The sequence below is a fragment of the Taeniopygia guttata genome, chromosome 4 (assembly GCF_048771995.1).
Source record: "Taeniopygia guttata chromosome 4, bTaeGut7.mat, whole genome shotgun sequence".
NCBI classification, from domain to species: Eukaryota; Metazoa; Chordata; class Aves; order Passeriformes; family Estrildidae; genus Taeniopygia; species Taeniopygia guttata.
Window position 1 is genome coordinate 73,054,684 of NC_133028.1, and position 23,684 is coordinate 73,078,367.

The following is a 23,684-nucleotide window of genomic DNA, read 5'->3' on the forward strand; positions in this document are numbered from 1 at the left end:
TAATTACAGTGCTTCCAAACTCATATATTCTTATTTGCTCTGAGATACATAGCATGTAGCTTTTCTAAGGTTAAGAGAGGTAACATGTAACTTCAGAAGAGGTAAAATATACTCTAAAAGACTTTTGTGTGCACACAAGATATCACAATATATGATAAAATAAAAAATGTTCATTTTTATGATAGATACTGGAATGAAATATTTCATACTCTCTGTCCAGACTTTCACAAAAGCTCTGGTGAATATACCTGAAGAAAGGAAAATAGAGACAAGAGCGTAAAAATGTGATCACCCATCTTAAATTTTAAAAGTTTCAAAATTTCCCTGCTGCTGAATTGTTTTAACTTCCAAAATAAGGCCAGTTGAATCTCTGGGGTTTTTTTTCTCATGCTTCTTACAGATGCCATTTTCAAAAAAAATTGCTCAGGGCAATGTGGGGAGGTGACAGAATACAAAAATATTTAAGTATTTTTCAGAGTGAATCTTTTGAAAGCCACTGTATTTTTTTCCCTTCTGTTTTGGCCAGAAGTATTATGCATGGAAATTGAAAAAAAATCAAATGTGCAAGTAGTTACTATAACAGTTTTGCAAGCTTTAGGAGATATCAGATGGATGATTTTAATATTAACAGAAAAATAACCTTCTTCCAACTTGTGATACTGAAGAGTCAAATTTTATAATTTGGTAAAATAGTATTTTTGTAAAACTCATATATATATATATATATATATTTTTTTTTTTTTTTTTTTTTTGTAACTATATTAGGTAGTTTTTCAACAGCGTTGGTAACTAATCCTATGGCACCTCATGAAAACTACCCAAATATATTGCCAGATTTCCATTTATTTTAGTAATTCTGTATAGGCTCTACTTATAGAGTCTCTAACTAAGGTCTTTGGTAGAAATACAATGCCTCCTGCAGAAGTGTAGATGTGGGGTCTGATATATCTATACTCCAGGCTATAACTATACCCATCAGCTGAGAAATCATCAGCAAAGCTACACAGGTGGGGAGACAGTAGCTCAAACTCCTTTTTAGATGATATACAAGCTGTTTCTGTGGGGTCATAGAGATGGAGCACAAAAGTGTGTATTTGATGAAGCTCCTAGGGAGAAGAGCTTTTAATTCAGGAAACCCAGCAAAATTCAGGCATAAATTAGAGTTACGTGCACAAAATCAATGCTGAAGGCATCTTCAGAACACAGAGTTTCAAAACATGAATGATGCACCATGATCTTCTCTGTGTTTCATAGCTGGATTCTCTGATGAATCCTGCTGTTTTGAATCTTTTTTAGGAATCCATCAAGAGAAGTCTAAAAATCCTGTCTGTGGTAAATAATTAAAAGGGTGGTGAGTGAATCTGATGTTTTGTTTTTATGTAGATCTCACATTTCATGAGACTCACAACCTGCTGTACATATCTAAAGGGGTAGTTGCATTTTTAAAGGGCAGCTGACAAACCTCTGACAATCATGTTGCTAATTACCTGACTGAGAACGGATGTTTCTAACTTTTGATGATAAATGAATGAAATTGCTTTGCTGATAATTCAATTGTTCATTATCTGTTTCTTAAATTTAGAAAACACTTACCAGTCCTGCTTGATTTGATCCGCTGCTCTGTTTCAGGGGAGGAAGTGCAGTGTATGAAGTTCTAGAAGCTGAAAAAGTGAGAAAGAACCACCAGTGGAATCAGATGTGCTGAGTGAAAATGGTTTATTGCTCATTAACAGAGGGAAAGCTCTGTGCTACATGAGATGGTCCAGCTTGTAACGAAGTTGTTTACCACATATCCTTCTTTGATTCTCTTACAAGTTGATTTTTGTTAGTATGTTGTCTTAGTTCACTAGTTCAAGTGAAAAGCCACAGGATAGAGATAATATCCAATTACTTTTTAGGCTGAAAATAATTTCTGTTAACATTGGAAAAAAAGACACAAGAAGCATTGCACCAGCTTTAAAAGGACTTACAATATTACAAAGGATATTGGAATGCTATGAACCAGCTTTTAATGTGTGCTTCCTCACTAAGGCAGAAAATTGCACTGGGGAAAAAATACCCAACCTGTTTCTGCTCCATTGCAACAGTTTCACAGATGATGCTGTGCTTTGAATTTTCGTTGGAGAAAGTTTAACATTGCTAACGCTTTGACTTTACTGACGAGTTCTGATATAAAATGTTAATTAAAAATCAGTTTGGTTGCATGTGTCTATATTTAAGATGAGTCCCATATTTTAATAAATTATTATTCTGAGACATTTCTGCTTCTTACCAACATCACTGATTTCATCACAGGAGCACAAGTATAATTTTTAGAGTACAAGAATAGGGGGAAATTGCCTTCTTTTTTCTTTTTCTTCATTACAATCACCATCATAACAGTTTCCTGGTTTACCACTCCTATTCTTGTTACAGGTTCTGTCACAGAAATAAGAATTGAACTGTAATGCCAATGTGGGCTGTGAAATGATGAGTGAGTCACTGGAATGTGATGGTCTGGAATTCACTTAAGGGTTTTCCTACCTTGAAGAGAAGACAACTGGCAATCAAAAGAGAAACACTGAATAAGGCAGAATGATGTATTTGACTATTGGAAGTGAGTGGGAAGGTAAGAAAGTAATTTTTGGGGTAGGAAAACTTCCTTGAATTCCTCTCCTGCCTGCCCCCTGTGGATTTTATTGTCAAAGCTTGATGCATTTGCCAACAAGTCTCCTAAAGAATGGTAGCAATGACCATGTTGCTGCAGTTCCAAAACCAACAGCTAAACCCAAAAATAAGCTAATGCCCTGTAAAATTGTCTTTTTAGTTATAGTAACTAATGGATTTGGCCCATGGTACATTTGTGTCCTTCCCTAATCTCTTCTCAGTAGGATTTCAATCCCTTTATTATATGTTATAACTCTTGTTCTATGTTGGCAGATATCTTCAAGTAGCTATCATTGTTGATTGAATACTTATGGCCAGTTAAGACTCAATTAAATATAGTCACAATAATTTGGGTTATTTGCTTTATGAGGTTCACCCCAGATTTACAGAATTATAACTGAGATATGAATTTGACTGTTCAATGGAATCCTGTTGTTACTTAGAATGCTAAATATCACTTTGTTCCAGGTGCTATAGGCAATTGTTTAATCTAATTTAATGTGTTGAAACAGTTGAAATAGTTCTGTAGGTGTTCCTTGCCTTGTACTTCTTTGTTCTACATTTTATTTGATTCTTCCAGGTTACGACATGACATAGTCTCAGAGTGTTTTGTAAAATATTGCCTTGTCTTAGACATTCTGCATGATGTTATATTGACAGCAGTTGTTCTTTGTCAAATTTCCTGTCTTCCCAATCTTTTTCTGGCCTTTATGAGACATTTTATTAACTGTCCATTTTGAAGCTCATCAAAAGAATAACATTCTGTAATCTTAATCTCTAAGAGCAACTTTTACTTTGCCTGTCCTGACCCAGTTCTCCATTTTCTGGATGCTTTAAAGAATCACAGACAAAGCACTACTGTTATTATTTAATTATATTACAAGTTTCAGTCATGTAACTGTCACAAGGACAACGATCTCGAAAAATATGGCATTATTCAGCAGTGGGAAAGGAGAAAATCCCATGCACTCAGAGAAGCCTTGCAAGATGAGTTATCTATTGATGAACCCTCTGTGATTTCCTCATTCTAATCTCAGGCAAAGATTAAAAAAAAAAATTACACTTTTGCTATACATCTCAGTACTTCAGTAAAGGTGATTTGACAGCATCTCTGTGAAAGACCAGATGGTGGGAGAATACTCTGAAGTGTGTTCTTTTCTTTCCCTCCAGTAGACTGTTTCATTCCAGTGGATAATTGATGTAGAAGGGAAATTCATAGCATAGGCTGCTTTCTATAAACATCAAAATCATTTGAGAGGGAGACAAAGCTTTATTAGTTTAGGGGACAGGGGTTGAATGCTATTTAAAAGGTGTCTCTTATCAGCCATTTTAGAGAACTCTTGGGCAAATGAGTATAAAAGCTGCTGATGTTTATGATTATTTAGTTTAAACTCTTGCTGTCAGCAGGTGACATTCCATATATCATGTGTGCATATATGGAACAGAGTTTATTGTCTAAGTAATGCTTTAACAATTATGAGCAATGCAATGAGGGATATATTGGAGCAAAGATCTCTCTAGCTGGACGCCTGAATATCTTGGTACTGCTTTAGACAACTGGAGTTACATAATTTATGCTCTAAAAGAAGTTCATGACACTCCCAAATGAGTATTTCAATGCTACCACATCCCTCTGTAACTAGGCAGCCAAATCGTGCAACTCTAACACTCAAATATTATCCAAGTTTCTTTTTGAAACTATAGTAGTATTCTTGTTTCTATATGTCTTTATAATACTGAGAGTAGATATTTCTTCAAAGAAACAAACTTCTTTTATGCAAAAATCTGGAAACCATAAAACTTCAGCAAGTTACATTGATTATTTAAAACATGCAAAAATTATCAACTTGTTTGCCTTTAAAATTAAAATATATGGACATCAAATGCAATGATGGGTTTAACCAGAAACTATACAAAATCTACTACTCTAAATTAAATGGTTTGCTGAAATAAAATCACTAGTTGCCTAGGCCACTTTGAGAATGTATGAACAGAAAAGCAAATCTTGGGGAAGACATTTTAGAGTCAAAACCAACCGATTGTACTGAGCTAATTTCTGACAACTTAAAAATGTCATGACTTGCTAATTAGTAATGCCAAAACCAGATGGAGGAAGCTGTGACAAGGGAAGTGCATGGTATGGGCAAATAGCCACTCATAAAACCTGCCCATTCCTCTTCTCTAGATGCATTTTTCATGCCTTCCCTGTAATTACATGGAAAAATACAGAAGTTTTAACTGTAAAGTTTGCCCACAAACAAAGATGGGCTGCCTGCTTGGAAAAGGTGGCAAAGCAGACAACAAAATGCTATGCCTTTTTAAAATAAAAATATTTTACTATTAAATGTAAGTGCTTAATATTTTAAAATAGCAACAAGTATCTTTTTGCACTCCATTGTGTCATAATTGATCTTGTACCTTAAAGGGATCACTTTGTATGGAAATTTTATAAAGAGAATAAAAGGGAGACCAGCTTTTAGAGAGGTTCTTTTACATTGGTTTGGGTTGTTTCCTTTATTTAAATCTATCTTGGTTTTTATTTAAGAGAGCCTTCTGTACTCCTGAAATATGACAGGTGATATTGTGTAACTGATGACACTGAAGTCACCCTAAAGAATGCTAATGGAGAAAGGAATATTTCTCAACAAAAAATAACTAACCTTTAAAGACAATGCAGAAAAGGATGACTCAGTAATGGGATAATGATATGTGCTGCATCAAATCTGTTAATTGAAGGTTTGCCATGACCACCGAACAGCATTTGTTGGAAATATCTCCAGACATTCAGACAGCTAAAAGTAGAAAATGATCAAGAGGAAAAAAGATTGTAAAGGAAAGAAAATCAGTAGACTTTACATAATAAAATATAATGGTAGTTCTCACAGCCTAGAATGGCAGGCTAATTTTGCAAATTAGACTGGTTAGTTAATTGTGCACTTCAATGTGCCAAGCATCTTTGAATACTATTAAAAATGATCACAAGTTTGATAGGGAATAAAAATCATCCAAGAACTAGACTAGCATAAAGACACACATCCACAAGAGAAGGGCAACAGACGCCATCTAATACAGACTTGGATTGTCTAGATCACAAATCATCCTCGGGTCAAATCTGACCCCAGGTTTAAAAATAAAAATTTTATTTTTAAGTGCTCCTATATCACATGACAGATTCTGGCCTGTGAAACATGAAAAGCAGCAAACACAGTTATGACACTGAATGACAAGAAAATATCAATTTGAGAAAAAAGTTATATATGTATATACATGCATATATATCATGTGTAGAACTGTAAAAATTAAACCACATAGATACATTTAATTGAAATCTGAGTTACTTGCAAATGCAGCCCTCAAAATGAGATACAAATATGGTTTTAAAGCATGCTACAGAATTTAATATCTTTGTTTTGGGATAGAGTTGCCAGAGACAGAAAATATTTTAATTCCTAGAGATTGGTATTTTGAAATGCTACAAAGAAAGATAATGTTATATTTGGAAATTGTAAGAAGAAAGATAATTATATATTTAAAATATGTTATTAAGGAATAACATATGCACCAAAGCCACAGATTTTAAGCATTTTCTAAGTTTCTTACATTTAAAAAACCCTGGCATCTGCTCATTACTACAGAAGAATGAAAGGCTGGTTTTCTGCAATGCCCTATAGTACACAGAAAACTGTATTTCAGAACAAAAAATGGAGAGCATATTGCTGAAAAAAACAGTGCTTCAAGAAATGATGTTGACTGTGACCGCTTGGGAACATTCAAGATGGATAAACTAATCTGATCTGGATACAGCAAAATCAAAAATGATTCCTAAATGCTGAAAACCTACTTGGAATTTACCAGGCAGGAAAATAACCCTGTAAGTGATAGGCTCTATGTGGCTGGCTGTATTTGGCAGAAGGCATGCCAAAGAGGAGGAATTAGCAAAGTGCTCTAAATGAACCACTTCAGGATTTCAGACCACCAGAAGCTGGGTTCAGTGAAACTGGAAAAGAATCATATTAAAAATAAAGAGCTTATCAACATGAATGCAAATTGCTGTTGGAAATCTTTTTCTCAAGGTATAACTGAGGTCAAGAGCTTAAAAGGATTAAGATTATTAATGCAAATTCATAGAGATAATGAAGGAATGGAGAATTACAATAGCAACTTAAATCATAGGTGTTTATTTCATGCAAGGAATTTTTCATCTTCTAAAACTACAATAGTATAATTTCTGCATGTATTGGAAAGCCAACTTTTTTCTTTTCCTGTGGTGAAGCAATGCTAAATGCATGAAAAGAAAAAAATATTGCTGAGAGTATGCTTTGCACTAAGAGGAACAAGATTATGAACTGAACATGGAATAAAGGAAGCATGTCACATGCCTATGAACTGCTAAGATTTCCAAATATATGGAGATATATTTTCTCTCTAATGCAGAAATTCCTGGACAGGAAGAAAATGACACAGATTCCTGAACAAGATACCTGATGTCTGTAATGCATAATGCAAAACATCTGATTAAATTACCCAAGGGGTCCCTCTATGTCTTTAAAACCTATCAATATAATTAATTTTATGGCTTCACAGGTTAATTTTGGATGTAGATATCAAGGAATTTGCATTCCTTACTCCAGCAGCAAAATTGCATACATGTGACAGGGAGCTAACCACCAATTTTCCCCCAATACCCACAGGCATGAGGAGATTACAGTATGACTAAGTACTGGAAATTATTCTGTCCTGGTCTACCCAAAGGAGTTTTCAGGATAGGCATGATAATATGATCAATATTAAAATCATCCCAGGAATCCAAACTATGGCCTAATTGCCAGCTCATGTCCAGTCAAGAACTAAGAACTACTGAGCTTTTTCTCCTCCTTCTGCAGACTTCTAAGCTGCAGTCAGGAGTCCAGGCTGGGCTTGGGTAGTACTGACAGAACAATCCCAATAGCAGTTAAGCATCTGCTCTTAAAACACATCATATTTTATGCTGATTATTATAGAGTCATTTCCAGACTGGATATCTATACAAGGCTCTGAAGGTCAAGTTTTTCAAAGGTCAGGATTTTTTTAAAGAGCACTTTAATGGTTTCAAAGCATGTACATTTTTAGGCGCCTAAAGGAAATAATTCATTTTTTATAAAAGAAGTGAAAGAGTAGATCATTATTCTCTATAAAATGCATGCTTGTGCATAGGAAAACAAATCAAAGGAGGAAAATTATCACAAAGCACAAAATTGTGATGTTTATGTATTTTATTCAAGCTAATTACTCATGAAATAAAAAACTATCTGCAACCTACCATAGGTTAAGGCTTGGGGTGCACTGAGACTGCTTGTGGGGGTGGGAAAAAAGTTTCAGCACATTTCTTTTTTAGTCTGAAACTTATTTTTGGTTTAAGGTTACCTTAAATATAGTGGAGATCACAGTTTAAGATATCTGAGATTAGTAAGACATTCAATAGTACATTTATTTAGTTTTAAGTGTATACAGTTCTTGCAGTGCCTAGTAAAAGCAGTTCAACAGCAAATTAGAATAACGTGACCTGTGAATACTCTTTGTGTAACTCACTACATTCAGAATGGAAATACTTTGGGGAAGGAAAAGGCTCACATAAAGTACTTATATAATTAATCCAGCATCCATTAAAGACAAGTTCCCCACAGTGTATTATTCATGAGGGTGTTGTCTAGCCTTGATCCTACATATATCAACTGCTCAGTTCCCAAGAATTTATCCTATAGGGATCTTTCAGAATAACTATCAAACTACTGCAAAGGTTTTCTTCCTCACATTATAAGGCAGCTTCAAGTAATTGTTGTATACATTCTGATATATATTCTGATTATATTCTTTTAAGTTTCATGACTCTCCTTACTCTCTCTGATCATTATCCATCAGAAATAATTTTAAAGATCTACGGGTGAGGGCAGGGGGAGAAAGTGTGTGAATTTTTCACATTCTTAAATCTACATTTAAACTTACATTTAGAGGGTGGAAAATTCAGATAAATTAGCCTAGAAGGCCATCTATTGTGTTTCTAGGATATGACTGTGACTCTTCAGGGACTTCCAGATCTGAAAAAATATAATCTTAACTAGACGGGTGGGATAAGTACAGAAACACTTTGAATTCCTGTCATAAACTCAGTTTAAACTGATAACTCACATGAGAGCTTTCCTTGGAATTTTTCTGTTTGTTTGTAACCATAGCAATTACTGCTGCTGTTGGGAAGATACTTATTGAATGCAAAATGCTAAAAAAATACTCACTTTTAAAAAAACTGATCTTACTATAAAGGGTAGGGCTATATTCCAAAGCAGACATTTCCCAGGATGCAAGGTTACATGAAACAACCCTTTGTCCATCTCTACCCACGCAACACTGCTATGCACTATTAAAAGCTTAAATCAATTCAACCCACAAATACAGAATAGAGGTCTCAGCCAAATGAAAGCTCTAGAAAACATCAGAAGGCAGCATGAACTTCAGTCAGTGCTGATCAGTTAAGGGTTTTGCTGCCTAACAAGATGCAGGTTCCTCAGCAATGCACATGTACAAATCTTCCTTGGCTTGCTGTGGAAAATCATCAGGCACTGGTAGGAACTCTTGACCTAACGTCAGCTAATACTGGCTGAACCCATTTCCATCCTTTAACACCTGCTGATAAAATCTGATGTTATCATATATAAGGCAGAAGAAGTGTCTTATCTGAGAGGTGATGAGAGCCGAGGTATCCATCAGAAAAGATTGAGCTCTCGCTCAGACCTCTAACAAGTAAATATTGATGGGAAAATGTGTGTTCATTACTGGCTCACTCATTTCTGAAGGACTAAAAGGAGCAGTACTTACTGGTCATTTTTAACATTCTCAGGCAGTCACCAAGTGGACTGATCAGAAGTATTTTAAGTACCACAAATCTCTGCTTCAAAAAAGGCACATCTCACTGATGTTGCCCTCTCTAGCACGTACTACTGAACTAAAAACCCACCATGCAACCACAAGCCTACTTGCTAAAATAATATGATGCAGACACTTGCTCTTTTGGTGTGGAAGAACATAAATAATAGATGATCATATACAGTGATGCACAAATGAAAGCTACCTGGATAATATAGGGGTAAATGAAATAGAAAATTTAATCTTCCAACTATTTTAATTCCTCTCCTCCAATATCTCTCAAAATTGCCAATCTTTGCCCACAGAAATATCAAGTGTATTAATGGAAGAACCATCTTTTATGAGATTGCTGTAGTAAAAACACAGAGCATGGCACAGGCACTGGAGCTCCCTACAGCTACTACAAAACAAAACTTAATATTAAAAACTCAATCTTTTGAATAAATAATTTTTAATATGGGAAAAATAATGTATTCTGATGAGCTACAAGAAAGAAAAAGGGTAATCTGGGTCTTTCTTTAAAATCAAATTAAAATTAGTCTATTTTCTAACATAAGAAACAAATCCCAGTTAAGAAATGTTGGTCAGTCAAGGGAAGCCTCTCCAGGACACACTGATATCAACAAAATTTCCACCAAGAAGAACTTTCTTTGACTTACTGGTCATGGGCAACTGGAGAGGGCAAAGATTGGGTGTTTCCTTTTTGAACAGAAAGGCTGGCAAATCCAGTTGCTGCAAGTTGTAGAGGGAAGATCTTCTGTCCAATTTACTAGTCTACATATTGGCCTTTGAGTAAAGTTTACAGCTAGGCAATATTTTTTTTTCACTTGAAATGACCAGTCATGCCATAATAGTTAAGTATTTCAATTAGGAGTAATAAAGAAAATGCACTGCGAGAAGTGGCTCTGACGAGCTGAGCCCAGCAATGGCATTATAAAAATCTGAGTTTTGTTCCTGTCTCCCATCACCCTGCACCTCCCCAGTTCATTTGCCAAAGTTAATCACAGGGCTGAGCTAGCAAAAGCAATTTATTCTTCAACAAGGCCACACAGGTTCTTACACAATCGCTCAGACTTCTCAGACTTAAATCAAGATGCAAACAGTACAGTGAGAATGCACTTTTCTAAAGCAGGTTAAAGAAAAATCTGCCCATCTAAATATTTTGGGAATGTACCATTCCCACAATAACCTTTAGGGTTTACAATACTGAATAATTATCCAGCTTTATTTTCAGATTTGCTTGACCCAGGTTCTGTTACTCTCCCAATCAAACTGCTAGACTTAATTTATACTCTTGATTCTCTAAAAACAGAAGGTAAACTCTGTCAAATAAAATATGACATATTTAAGATTTTTACCTGAAATTATATATTGGGATTGAGGTCCTGTGTATACACTGTTAAAATTTTTTCGAGTATGTATTTACTAATAAAATACAATCTTAACGTCTGTCCCCTCCATGGCTTAGTTTGAAGCAGAAACAGGTAGTGAACTTGAAAAACCGCAGCAGAACAACATTTACTTGGCAATAATTTTCTGCTAAGGTAATTTGCATTAACCCTAAATGGCTAAGTACCTTACACCAGTCTCCTGAAGAGCTATGCTGCCATCTTTTGGTCTCAAAAATACACTTCAGCTGTTTAAGAGCTTTGGAAAACTAATGTTCTATTTAAAATTTTCCTCTCTAAATGTATCATTCAAGACAATAACTCTCCTCCCCTTTCTCTTTGTGGCTAAGTACACAAGTAATTTGGATAGAATAGTTTGCACTATATATCAACAATGAAAGTGTCACAAAGTTTAACACTTGCATGAAGATTGTCTCGCTCAGCTTGTCTAGATTTACATGCACACAGTCAAGGCATATTTTTTTCTTATAGATGTGATCGTGTCCAGATACTTTCAGCAGTAAGGTGCAATGAAAAGGTCATTGTGAAACAGGAGAATAATCACAGCAATCAGTCAAACAAACACTTGCACACAAGAATAAGCGTTTAATAAAAATGAGGCAGCAACCTAAGTTATTTCAGCAGTTGTCAGCTTCTCACCAGGAAAATTATGGAGCCAAGGAACCCCTATCTAATTCACCCTTCCATGATAACCCTATGGTGCCTGCACATCCATCAACACTTACAAATTCTGTGAGTTTTAGGAAATTCCTGATACTGGCTGCCATATTCTTCATGTTAACAATTATCTAATAGATTAAGATTCAGTGAGTTATTTCAAATTGGTAACTGTTTCAAAAAATAAAATGAATTAAGGTTGTTATTTCTTTAATTGGTATAGCAACTCATTTGCCATAGTCTTGCCTTGGTCTATTTTGGTTTGTTTTTTTGTTTTTTTTTAATCAGACCAGATGCACTTAGAGGGAGCAAGACCAGCAGCTGGCAGCAGGGATCCCAGAATGCTTAGGAAACATGGAAGCCACAGGATCAAGTCTTTTCTTTCCTAGAACAAATATGTTCTTAAAATCTAATTTTAGGACACAAAATGATCATTATGCATTTTACCTGAGCAACTAAGATTCCTGAGTACTTGCAGTTACCTTTGCTAAAGAGAACATTGGAAAGTATTTCCAACCTAAAAGATTTGGTTTTATTAATGTCATTTGTTGGGACCAAAACCATTATGAATCATTCAGGATAATTAGACTTTGAATTCCAAACTTTACTTTACAATGTTGTGTCATTCTAGTTTAGTTACATTTCCAACAGCACAAAATTTTTGTCAGTATTTTCTTTTCTTACTTGTAACATGCAGCGCAAGAATTTTATGCTAGATACACTGGAGGCTCCAGCACTTTTTAATTGGTGGCAATTGTCCTCTACTAACTCACCACTGTCTAAACACACTGTGGTCCACAGTGTAGAATGTTCTGGTCCTAGTCTGCCATGGTTAGCCTAGAAAATGGTAACTTGGAAGATTTTTTTGGGATGGACTCTGCTACCACCCACCCAGAGGGTGCATCTGCTCTTTCCCTCTTTGCTCTGACCAGTATCTACTCTCCCTCTATACAAAGATTCTAAGAGGAGTAGTGAAAGGCTGAAACCAAAACCCAACGTGTCCCTTTCACACAGGAGCTGATGGATGCTTGTGTGCACCAACAGAAGGGAAGGCTCAGCTCCGAAAGGCTCAGCTGCCAGCACACCTCAGCAAGGGATGGAGGGGAAGCCTGGAAGCAAAGAAGGTGGTGAAGCCTACACCAAAACAAGAGAGATGCTAAAAAATGCATTCCAGGATCCCCATGTCAGAACAGAATATTTGTTTCTGCTCTCTTTACAGGTGATAACCAACACTGTGCAAAAGATATACACATTATTTCTCTGCTCATCTACTGTGTGCCCAAGTGGTTTTAATAAAACCATGCAAGTCTGCATATAATCACTTGAAGAAAGAGCAGTATGCAATCAGACACACAAAAGGTAAGGGTGCTTAATGAAATTTCGGTAGCGTACTTTCTCAACCTTGGGAGGCAAAGTTCTTTAAAGCCATTTTTCACCCTTTGAATGTACACACTGCAAGTTATTATTACAAAGAAAGACAGAGGAATCTTATTTGATACACTTCATTGTGCTTTATATTAAAATTCAGGAATTCTAAGCCTTTTTAATGCATAGAAATGTGAAAGAATTTACATCTTCTACTTAGTAATCAGCCATGTTATTGTCTGTTACCCTTAGCTGAGTCTGATGTCAGAAGCAATACACTTATCAATGAATCATTGGGGATGAAACCAGCAGCTTTCACTCATGCAAAACTACCAGTGACTCCAATGTCTAGAAATTGCTGCACAAGAAATACGCAAAGCTACATAATTATCTAAGACCTTTGCCAAAATTATGCCCAAGAAGCATACTTACTTCTTTTTTAATATACATGATAACAATCTCACTATTTTTAAACACATTTAAGATATTAAATCCTTTGTTATCAACATTAAAGGGATCTTTGCTTAAATAAAATTGATCTCTCCATACTGAGTTTCTAATCCCATTTAAGTTCTTTCTTCAATGAGCTTTCTATTCTTAGACTTTATGAGATAATAATTGATAGTACCACAGCATTTGGCATAGTATAACATTGTTTCCTCAAAAATCCTCATCTAAAAAAAAAAAAAAAGTAGTGGCTTAATTTACAGTAGATTTGAACTGAAAGATATTGATATAGCAACACCCGAGAGATACAAATAACTACATTTTTTTTTGTTTTATTCTAGAAAATGCTATTAGTCCTCTGTAACTGATACCATTTAGGGGTTTTTTTTAGACAAATATTTGCCTACAGCTAAAAAATTGACAAATCCTGGCCACAGAAACAAAAAAGAGGCATGTAACACACAGAAATCACCAAAATAAGAAGAGTTTAGAAGGCCAAGATACATGTTCCAACTCATGGAAGAAGAAAGGATGGTCACTGTTACTGATGTAGGCGTGCTTCTTTTTTAGTCAGGTCAAGGGATGTTTTATTTCCAAAAAAGCTTTTAAAAAAACCAGATCAAATGGACATATTTTCAAAGTAATATATGTGGAGGATTAAGGGAGACCATGGAGCTTTGAAAATGTTCCTAACTCACAGATTCTATTTCTGATACAATGATTTTATTTTCTTCTTTTTCATGTCTGAGCCTTCCTTCTTCCCCTGTTGTTCCAACCCTGCCTTTATCTGGATTCTCTTGCTGCACATTTTTCTCCCCTATACCAATTTGGAGTTACTCATGTCCCTGTTGCCTCTTTTCTCTCTGTTTAATCTACCCACTGGCAGCCATGCTGTACTTGTTAAATTGTCTGTGTTGTTCAGTATTTGAAAGCATTTCCAGATTCATGTTTCATACAGGGTGGGTCCAGCAGCTGGAGCCAAAACGAAATCCCCCTGAGAAGGTCAGACATTTCAAAACTAGTTTATCTCTAGTGACTTCCACATGCTCTGCAGGGTGGCTTCAGCTGGCAAGTTGTTAGCACTGAACACCATCACAGCAAAGGAATACAACAGAGATTTTATTTTTTTCCCCACTGTGGTAAAAAGAACACATCTCAACTGTATTTTGGAAGCTTCACAAAGCAAGTAGCAAAAATTCCCACTACTTGTAATCTTTCAGGTTAGCTGGCTGCCTCGTGAGGACCAGGGTTTTGGGTTAAGTTTCTCTTGCTGTCTATATGTCTCACATGGAATTTTAATTCAAGCTAGTTTTAAAAAATGATTTCTGTAGTTAATTATCACGCTCAAGTGGCCAAACACAAAAGCATCAGGATTAGAATCTCAGTAAATCTTAGTGTGTATATATGTGCTAGGCTTGAAGGTTGCTTCAAAACCACATGACAGAATGGCAAGGCATGCAGCCTCTTAGACTGTGACCTCTCTGTTCAGAAAGTTGCTTCTCTTCCTGAGCATTCTGGAAGAGACAATGCCTCCCTCTGCACTTCAAAACATTACATTTCCTCACAGCAGAAACCAAGGTGAAAGGATGAATGTGCTGGAACAGGGAGAATTTAAATCGAGCACCAACCTCTATTTCGAAAGGCTTTTAAATCAAAATCGTTTCAGTGCAAAATGGGACTTTGCATAAACCTTTGGTGAACATCCAATCTGAATAGTTCAGCACCCATAAAGAAATGGGTAAACTGAATCTTTCACAGGAGTTCTAATTCAAATGCTTCATACCACGTTTTCTATAGGCTGGGCTGCACAGCAAGGTTACTCAGTGCATTTTTTTCCTCTTCCTGCAACAGGCAATGCATGTTATGGTTACACTATGCAATTAATGCTTTACTGTAATCACATTAGCTCAAAGGCCAGGGTTCTTAAAGCGCTTCAATTTACTTTGCACTCAGAAGAGTGGCTGAACAGAGTGATTGTTTCACCTCACTGAAGCCAAACACACTTGGCACTGACCACTGGGGGTTTTCTCAGAGCCTGGGGGTGGAGAGAGGGGCACTGCCTCCTGTGATCCATCATGCTGTAATTAAGTACTCATGCTCCATCCACGGGGGTTTAACTTGCCATGCCAGTGCTTTCTGTTTCAAACCCCTGGACAAGGTGTCAGAGCGCTGCTTTGCCAGCATCCCACCTGCAGGATCAGATTTTAATGGGCAACAACAATCTCTGGGCTGCTCAGTCCCTTACCTTTCTTCTAAAAGGCTATGATTAAACAAAAGTATCATTTTTATTTGTGTCTGAGCATGTCCACTGACAGTTTCAGATTCTTCCACCTTCTCCATTGAGATCTGTTGCTCCCTTCACAGAAAAGGTGGAACCTGCACCAGATCTCCCCCTTTTCCTTTCCACTGCTCCTCCCAATGCACAGGAATACGCACTTTTATAACACAGAAACACTTTTGAAGTGTCCTACAATTGGCAAGGCCCCAGACTAAAAGCATGGCACAATTTCTGAGGAAACCACTGATCTCTTCCAATTAACATTCAACAACAATCCTTTTTTGTAATAATGCCAAAAATCCAAACTAATAGGTTTTATCCATCTGTAGACAGCAGGAACACAGCATGAATTTGTCTACTTGTATGACTTTAGATTTTCTCTCCTTTTTAGAACAATTTATTTCTCTTTTACTTAGTCCTTCCTTTATATCCCTCCTTTACTTTAAAATGCTGACATATTGTATCAGAGTGATAGCATGTAAGAATACTCACTCTTGCTGACAACTTCCAGAAATCTAAATTCCTTTAAAAGGAGTGGGGAATCAGGCTTCACAAAATAAAAACTTCAAGCCTTATTATAGGTCTAATTTGATCTGCAAAACAAATTTTAATTTCTATGTATTTAAAAATATTTACATATTTAGACCATGTTTATTTTCCCAATTATCATGCATCAGTCAGATACGGAGAAACAAGAAAAAACATTAGGTGACATCTAGATTAAAGTTGTGTAAATAATTCATCCTTAAAATTGGTGCTTGATCAACTCAAAAGCATCATTTGATCTTCTTAGGGAACTGAACAACAGAAAAGTAATTTCAACATTAAATTATTTTAAATATTTTTGAAGTTGTAGTCTTTTCAAAGAAAACTTCACAGGAAAATTAATGTCATGTATCATCTCAAATACCTCAGAATATTTAAACTTTCAGGAGAGAGGAACAAAGAATTATTTTGCATACGAATCTGAAAAGCAAATGCTTGTTTAACTCAAAAGCATTTTCTTATAGAATTATTCACTAAAATAAATATTACTTGATTCCAATAGGAAGAGTTCACAAATCAGGATCAGCTCACAAATATACAGACAAAAAAATTAGAATTGAAAAGCCATGGGATATGGAGAATTAAAATAAAAACAAAGAGCTACTGCATGAGATCAGAACTATATCTGTACCATCAGTTAGTTCCTGAGGCATTTATTTTGAAATTTAAGTCATAATAATAATTGAGGGCGATTATAGTCAAATACTTGGCTGCAGATCAAATATAAAGAGTCCATTCAATATATCTCCATAAATACCAAACAATATTTGTCTAATTTCCAGACCACAATTATGTGTTCCTACACATACATCCAAAATATATTAACTATAATAGAAACACTTATCAATAAGTTCTGAAGCTCATTTCATTCATGGCAATGTTTTCCAAAACACATTTTCAGAATCCTGTCAACATGAAGATATATAATAATAAATGGTAACTAATTAGTATTTAGCTTTAAATATTGTATTTTCTAATACAGCCGGTATACACTGCATTAAAGCAGGTTCTCTAAATTGAATATGTTTTAATACAGTCAAAGTTACACATCTAAGTTAAAATAATGCAGACTGTTCTTTAGCAAAGAGCCTCACATACAACTAAGGAGCAGAAAGGTCATTTTATCTCTAAACACAGTATCACTTGGGACAATGCTGGAATACAACTTATCCTGGTACTTTCAAAAGTGTAATAAAAAATTGAAGGGATTGTTAGAAGGACAAAGGAGCTTCAAAAAATATTTGAGGATTTAACAAAACATCTTAAAGTGAGACAGTGAAATAGCTCAACCTGTTTGGCTTATCAAAAAATAGCCTGCACAGTAACAGAGTGTGTAAGAACATTCATGGGTAGAAAGCATTGGGTACCAAAGTGCACTTCAGATGTGGCAGAGAAAGACCCAGCAACAAAACAAACAAACAAACAAACAAAAAGTCTTTATATTAAATCCAGACAAATTGAAATGAAGAATAAGTCATTAATAATTAACAGTGATGGTGATTAGCCAATGGTACGACTGATGCCCTTTTCTCAGTAGTTTAAAAAGTTTAAACCTGGGTTTAAACCTGATGCCATTTAGAAGATATGCTTTCATCAGGTAAATCGCTGGTCTCCAAGTGAAGACATTTGGGTGAAATCTATGAAATAAGAGGGGACAACCTGAACTTGCTTGCCTAAGGGTTGGCAAAGCGTGCTGGTGTTCCTCCTAAGAGCTCCTTACAGACTCTATTGGGACATGCTCATTTTAAACACTCAGTTTCATTCTCAAAATAAAGTTCAGTTTTCTAATCGTGCTGGTGAACCCCATGAAACCCTCTTTGGATGTGCCAGCACAATGTACATGGGCAGTTGTACCTGAAACCTAACCTCATCCATTCAAAACCACTAAATAGACATTGTATTATGCAAGCCAACTCAGGAGATCATTCCAGCACAAGGGGTGGCTCACCTTTATAAAATTCACGTGAAATGAATGGGATTGAGCAACAAAGAGTATCAGGGGAAATGAAAATAGAAAAGCACAGCAGTTGCCCCCTCAGCATTTCCACATTTTGCAATTAATAACACTGTTGGAAAGCATGTTTTAAGAATGGATGTCAATGAGATCACTAAAGATATTTACTGGAGTTTTTATACCATTAAACTGAGCAGAACGAATCAACACATCACTGTCATGATAGTCTGGTCTATCAGAGCAGCAGCCAAGAGAGGCACACGGGTGTGTACATGTCTGCTTGATCACCCAAAAGTTCCTCTTCGATTTTATGGCTGAGCATGACATTATATGACATGAAATACTCCACTGCTCAATCTAGGTCAGCTGCCCAAGTTGTGTTGTGCCAGTTTTTTTGCCGTCCCCAGACTTCTCACTGGGGAGCATGGCAGAGAGCAAAAGAAAAAAACCTTGCTGCTCTGCAATTATTGATCAGCAGCAGCCAGAACACTGGTTCAGTCACAAATCTGAAATGTGGCACCACATGGGAGTGGTATGAAGAAAATTTACTCCATCTCTGACAGGTGCTTTTAGTCTTCAGCAGGCAAGAGCTGGAAATCACCACTCCTGCTCCTAAGAGCTCGCCAAGAGACACAGCTGAACTCAAGTGAAAACAGAAAATAACCCAGAAAATAAATAAAAGTTATAAAAAAGTTATAAAATAAAATAATAACAGGAATTAGTTATGTACTCAGAAGAAAATCTTTTTCTTGACCTTCCCAATAACAAATCAGTCACTCTTTCTCTGCAATAGCTTTGATTTGAAAAAAGGTGCAGAAGATGAAAGTAACCGAAATTCCATACATTTTTCATCTCTGTCATATCTACACACAGCCACTCTATCAGAATCTCCTGACTTTCTCCCACATGAAACAGACCATGAAATTTTACTTTCCCTCAAACTCCTGCAACCACATATGGCAGGTTTTAATACAAATCCATATGGGCAAAATATGTTACTGCTGTTCATCAGCTCTGCGACCAATAAAATTATTCTCCCATAAATACGAATAAAGACTCCCTAGACCAGACAAGAACATCCTTCTTGCTGCTGCTATGTCCCTTTTGCAGACTGAGAAAGGACTTCAATTCTCCTCTAGCTGTCAATCTGGTTCCTATCACAAGCATTAAAATTCACTTTAAAGACTGAATAATAAGTATTGCTGACCCTTCCACACTGATAAAAATAAATAAATGTCAGTCAGATACCAGTGTAGTCACACAGGTACAGTAAACTTTCTAACCACACAGCACAGATTTATTCTTTAAGCTAATCAGAATTCAAACAGAACAGAAATCAAATGTCACCCTGCCACACTAACATCTATCAGCCACAATGATTACATCTACATCAATCATTTGATATAATAGGAGTAAAGTCATTATAACAGAGCCTTGTCAAAAGATCTGGAATTGGTCTTCTATTTAGTATTCCATCATTTTACAGCTACAAGATTATTTCAAAGGCAGCAGTGTCTGCTTTGAAAATAGGAGACAGTTTGCTTCAGCATTTTCCTGGCAGCAGACTGTAATTCAATGACAACAGTCTCTCTGAAGAAGTAAACACTACTGATTTGAGCTTTATAAAAGGGGAGAGCATTGCATTTTCTGTTCCATAGGTTTGCAAGGTAGAACTGAAAACTCAACAACTGCATTACTTTTACATGTAGAACCTGCAAGTCACCTGAAAGCAACTCTATCATTCTGCAGAAGTGTCAGATAGCTCAGTAATTTCATTCCTTTACTTTGCAAGTCCCATCAGGTTTCTCTCCTGTCTCACGTCTAATTCTGCCTGAGACACCCCACTACTTCATTCCCAAGCAATGGCACTGTGAAAAGCACAATCCTACCTGAAGGTTACATATATGGAAATGACACAGGCCGGTAATTCACAATGTGCAGTTCACCTCCTGCATGGGACCGTGCCTTTTCACTCCCAGACTGGGCCAGTGTCTGATGTCTGCTTGTGTTTTGCAGTGCTGAAACTCAGAAATTCAGCATAGAGACTGCACCTGTCCCACTCTATGCTGACAGCCACTGAGAAGCAAAGATCACACCAGAGACAGAGCACAAACACAGAAACTGCTCCCTTTCTGGACATCATGTACAATATCACAAAGACATTGCACCACTGCTGCTTCAATCAAAGATCTTACTCAGAGCGACCTTTCTGTGCATTGATCACTGCAGTGAACATTAAATCCCTTAAGCACAGCTAAAATTATGCTTCCTTTACATGAGAGGCAGTGCATGGAAAATTATAAAGGACTGAAAACCAGTCCTTTAGATCCACCCCTATGAGAAATGAAGACAGTGGAGACTTTATTCCACTTAGCTTGGAAAGCAGAAATATAAAGAAGAGCATTTAAGTTGAAGACAAAACTTACACTGCAGAGCAGATATGCAGAATATGAATTTATCAATCTAATAAAGTTTTTACAAATAGTACTGGCAAGCAGTTCTAGTTTTAGTCAGATGTGGTCATTCATAAAAGCAATTAATACACTTAGAAGAGATTTTGAAGGAACTTATCACCTGGCTTCCTCACAGGCCATTTCTACCTTGACCTGCACTGGTCCTTGCTCATTTATTCCTGACAAGTCACCCACAACTGGATCATTCAAGAAAACAGGATCCTATATCAATATGTAAACTTCAAGGAGGTTGAGAAAAGCCTTCACTAAAGTCAGACTTGCTGCTGTCTTCAAAAATCTGTATCCAGTTACATCTCCTGCTGCTTTTACTTCCAGGCAGATATCTCTGCCTAGTTGAGAACTTCATCTAGATGCCAGTCCAACTTTAGAACCACTTTTTGAGTAATTACAGTACAGCAACAAACCTGTCTGCAACACTTTTTCTAATAAATAATTTCTTAGAACATGCTTACAGATCATAATCTTGTAAATACATAAAAATACATAAATATATTCTTTCATACAAGACACTTTAAAAGGATACTAGTCACATTTGCTATGTACATGGCATATAAAAAAATGACAAGTCTTAAAGCAAGTTCGTATCTGCTGTAAGTATGTTGCATTACCCTCTCAGGAACAATAATAATAAAAAAATCCATCACATAAACCCCCCACTAATTTAAAATGCAAATAAAACATTTTTTTGCTACAGGCTACAATGCTACTAAATAATTTATAATTTTCAAAATTATCAAATCATATTTTAATAACTGTGCTTCCATTATTGAACAAAGTAAATCTTTGCAAATTCTTTTAACATATTTATTCTGACAGTCATATTTTACATGTAAGCAGCAACGGTAGTCTTATATATAATTCCAGAGAATTACCAAGATTTAAATGGCACCCACTGTATATTTACTTGGCATTTCAGTGAACATTAAGGTTTATAGTTCTGAGGAAAAAATTGACTTTGGCTTTACTTCAGTCAATATTTATTTCTCTGTTCGATAAACATTGATGTTTGCCTCAAGAGAAGTCAATAACCTGTTAATGTACGTTACTTGAATAACATTTGGGAATTACTAAACAAATGACTCAAATTCAGAGGATCAAAGATAGTGGGGCCAAGAAAGGCTCGCAGGGTGTTTGTTTAAACCTGCAGTCTTAGCAGAACTACCAGTACATGACATGAAGCAGCTCTCTGAGCAATCCCTCCTCTAATCTCCAGCACGCTGGTATTACAGTCAGATCCATCTTTGTACAGAAATGTTTCTCTTCCCCTTGGTGCCCTTCTGCAATGCTCCCTGAGCCAGCTTGTCCTTGAACTGTAAACTCATTCTTACGCTTTCCTCATTTAACCCAGTTTTCCCAGTTTCTCATCCATGTTCTATAGTGGAATCTTCAGAAGTTCTTAAAGGAACCCTGTTTACAATACTCAGAATTTTTACTGGAAGCTTATGCTACCAGACCTTCTACACAGGGCTAATTTCCCATATGGCTACAATATTTTAATACTAAGTTCTACCACACTTTGCTACTCACATGATGCAACAAAGCCGAGAGAATCACCAAATTTTAGGCGGTAAAGAGTGAAAATATTTGCAGCTTGTCTCAGATCTTGCTAAATCTGTACTTTAATGGACAAAATAATAGGAATAGTTGAATGTATGAAGTTTTGTCATCACAAATAAATATTAAAAGGGCCACTGTAATGATAAACTTAGCTACCTGACAAAGGAAGTGAGGCAAGCAAGCCTACACAACAAGTTGTGATCAAAATTCAGGGACTGAATTTTCCATTATCTACACATGTCTTTCTTTCTGCTTGATGACACCAGCCACAGTTGCATGGTAGATGGCTGAATCAGTAGAGAGAAAGACTTAGCATTATCATATTTCATCAAGTTATTAATGCAATTCCATGTGTAAGGGAAGGCTCTGATTATCTTCAAAAAAATCCCACAAAGCTCAGGCTATTTCCTTTTGTGAGTATACTCACAACTTCACATGCAACTCAATCACCTGCTACTCGAAAAGCGGAGTCTTAAAAAGAGTGGAAATAAATTATAAAATTACATAATTCCATAAATTTTATAATTTTGGAGTATTACAATTACTGGTGGTGGGGAGAAATCAAATTAATTTTTTTTGCTGTTCATTTAAGTCCACAGAGAAACATCTTATTTCTGGAGATCCAGACTTCATGAAAAATAAATACCAGAGACTTTAGCTACTGTATTATACTTGCACATACCATGAATATAGGCTGCAGGAAATACTATTTAAAGGTCAAGTTAATAAGAGCAAAATTACCATAAATAGTATCAAACATTATAATTTCCTTCTGAAAAGCATCTCTGGAAAGAAAACATATGTATGAGTAAGAGGCACATCCTTGAACAATTAGCTGCCAACTCATGTTTGTAAGCTTCCTTAGATGTTTTCAAGCAAAAAGTTTTTCCATGCTTAACAGAGAGATGTGGAAATAGATCATTTCTCAAGTATCAGAACAGTTCAAGGGCAGCCCTAACACTTTTGAAGAAAAGATTTTGCTGGAATCAGAATATTCACCTTGATATCTGTAACAAGTTTTCACCACTTCAAAGAAATAACATTTTAAAAAAGCAATTTTGTTGAAGGTTTGGTGCTTTAGGCCAAAAAGTGATGATCAGGTGGCTGCAGTAGTATGGTGGATATGACCTCATGGGCCCATTTGAGTAGGTTTGGATCTTGAAGAGAGACTCAGCTGTCATCATATCCTTGTGTCTAGTCCTCTTGCAAGTAACTTTAGCAGCAATGAGAGGACTGGAAGCAATTGATGTCTCAGACACAGGTGAGCCCTGGCTAAAAGCAGCTGCACCGCTGGGAAGGGATGGAGCAGCGGGACCAAGACAGCAGCAGCACCCTGAGTGCTGTTTTGGTTCTTTCTGCAGCTGTTGGCAGGCTCTCAGAGCTGTCAATCACAATCCTAAACCTTTCACAAGTCAACCCTTAACCTAATCTTTCACCTATCAACCTTCCTCAAA

General features: G+C 36.2%; 2 long non-coding RNA genes across 2 annotated transcripts in view; one reads left to right on the forward strand and one right to left on the reverse strand.

Moving 5' to 3' along the window:
* The window catches only part of LOC121469949 (uncharacterized), a 49,897-nt gene extending 44,206 nt beyond the window's left edge, over positions 1–5,691 (reverse strand). Inside the window, exons 1-2 of the long non-coding RNA XR_005980326.2 lie at positions 5,307–5,691; positions 1,594–1,661 (exon numbers count right to left, since the gene is read on the reverse strand). This is a non-coding gene — a long non-coding RNA (uncharacterized lncRNA). The remainder of the gene's footprint in view (positions 1–1,593; positions 1,662–5,306) is intronic.
* LOC140684027 (uncharacterized) overlaps positions 1–13,665 on the forward strand; it is a 32,476-nt gene extending 18,811 nt beyond the window's left edge. The window contains exons 3-4 of the long non-coding RNA XR_012055868.1: positions 2,416–2,608; positions 12,829–13,665. This is a non-coding gene — a long non-coding RNA (uncharacterized lncRNA). The remainder of the gene's footprint in view (positions 1–2,415; positions 2,609–12,828) is intronic.
* The last annotated feature ends 10,019 nt before the right edge of the window (positions 13,666–23,684 follow it).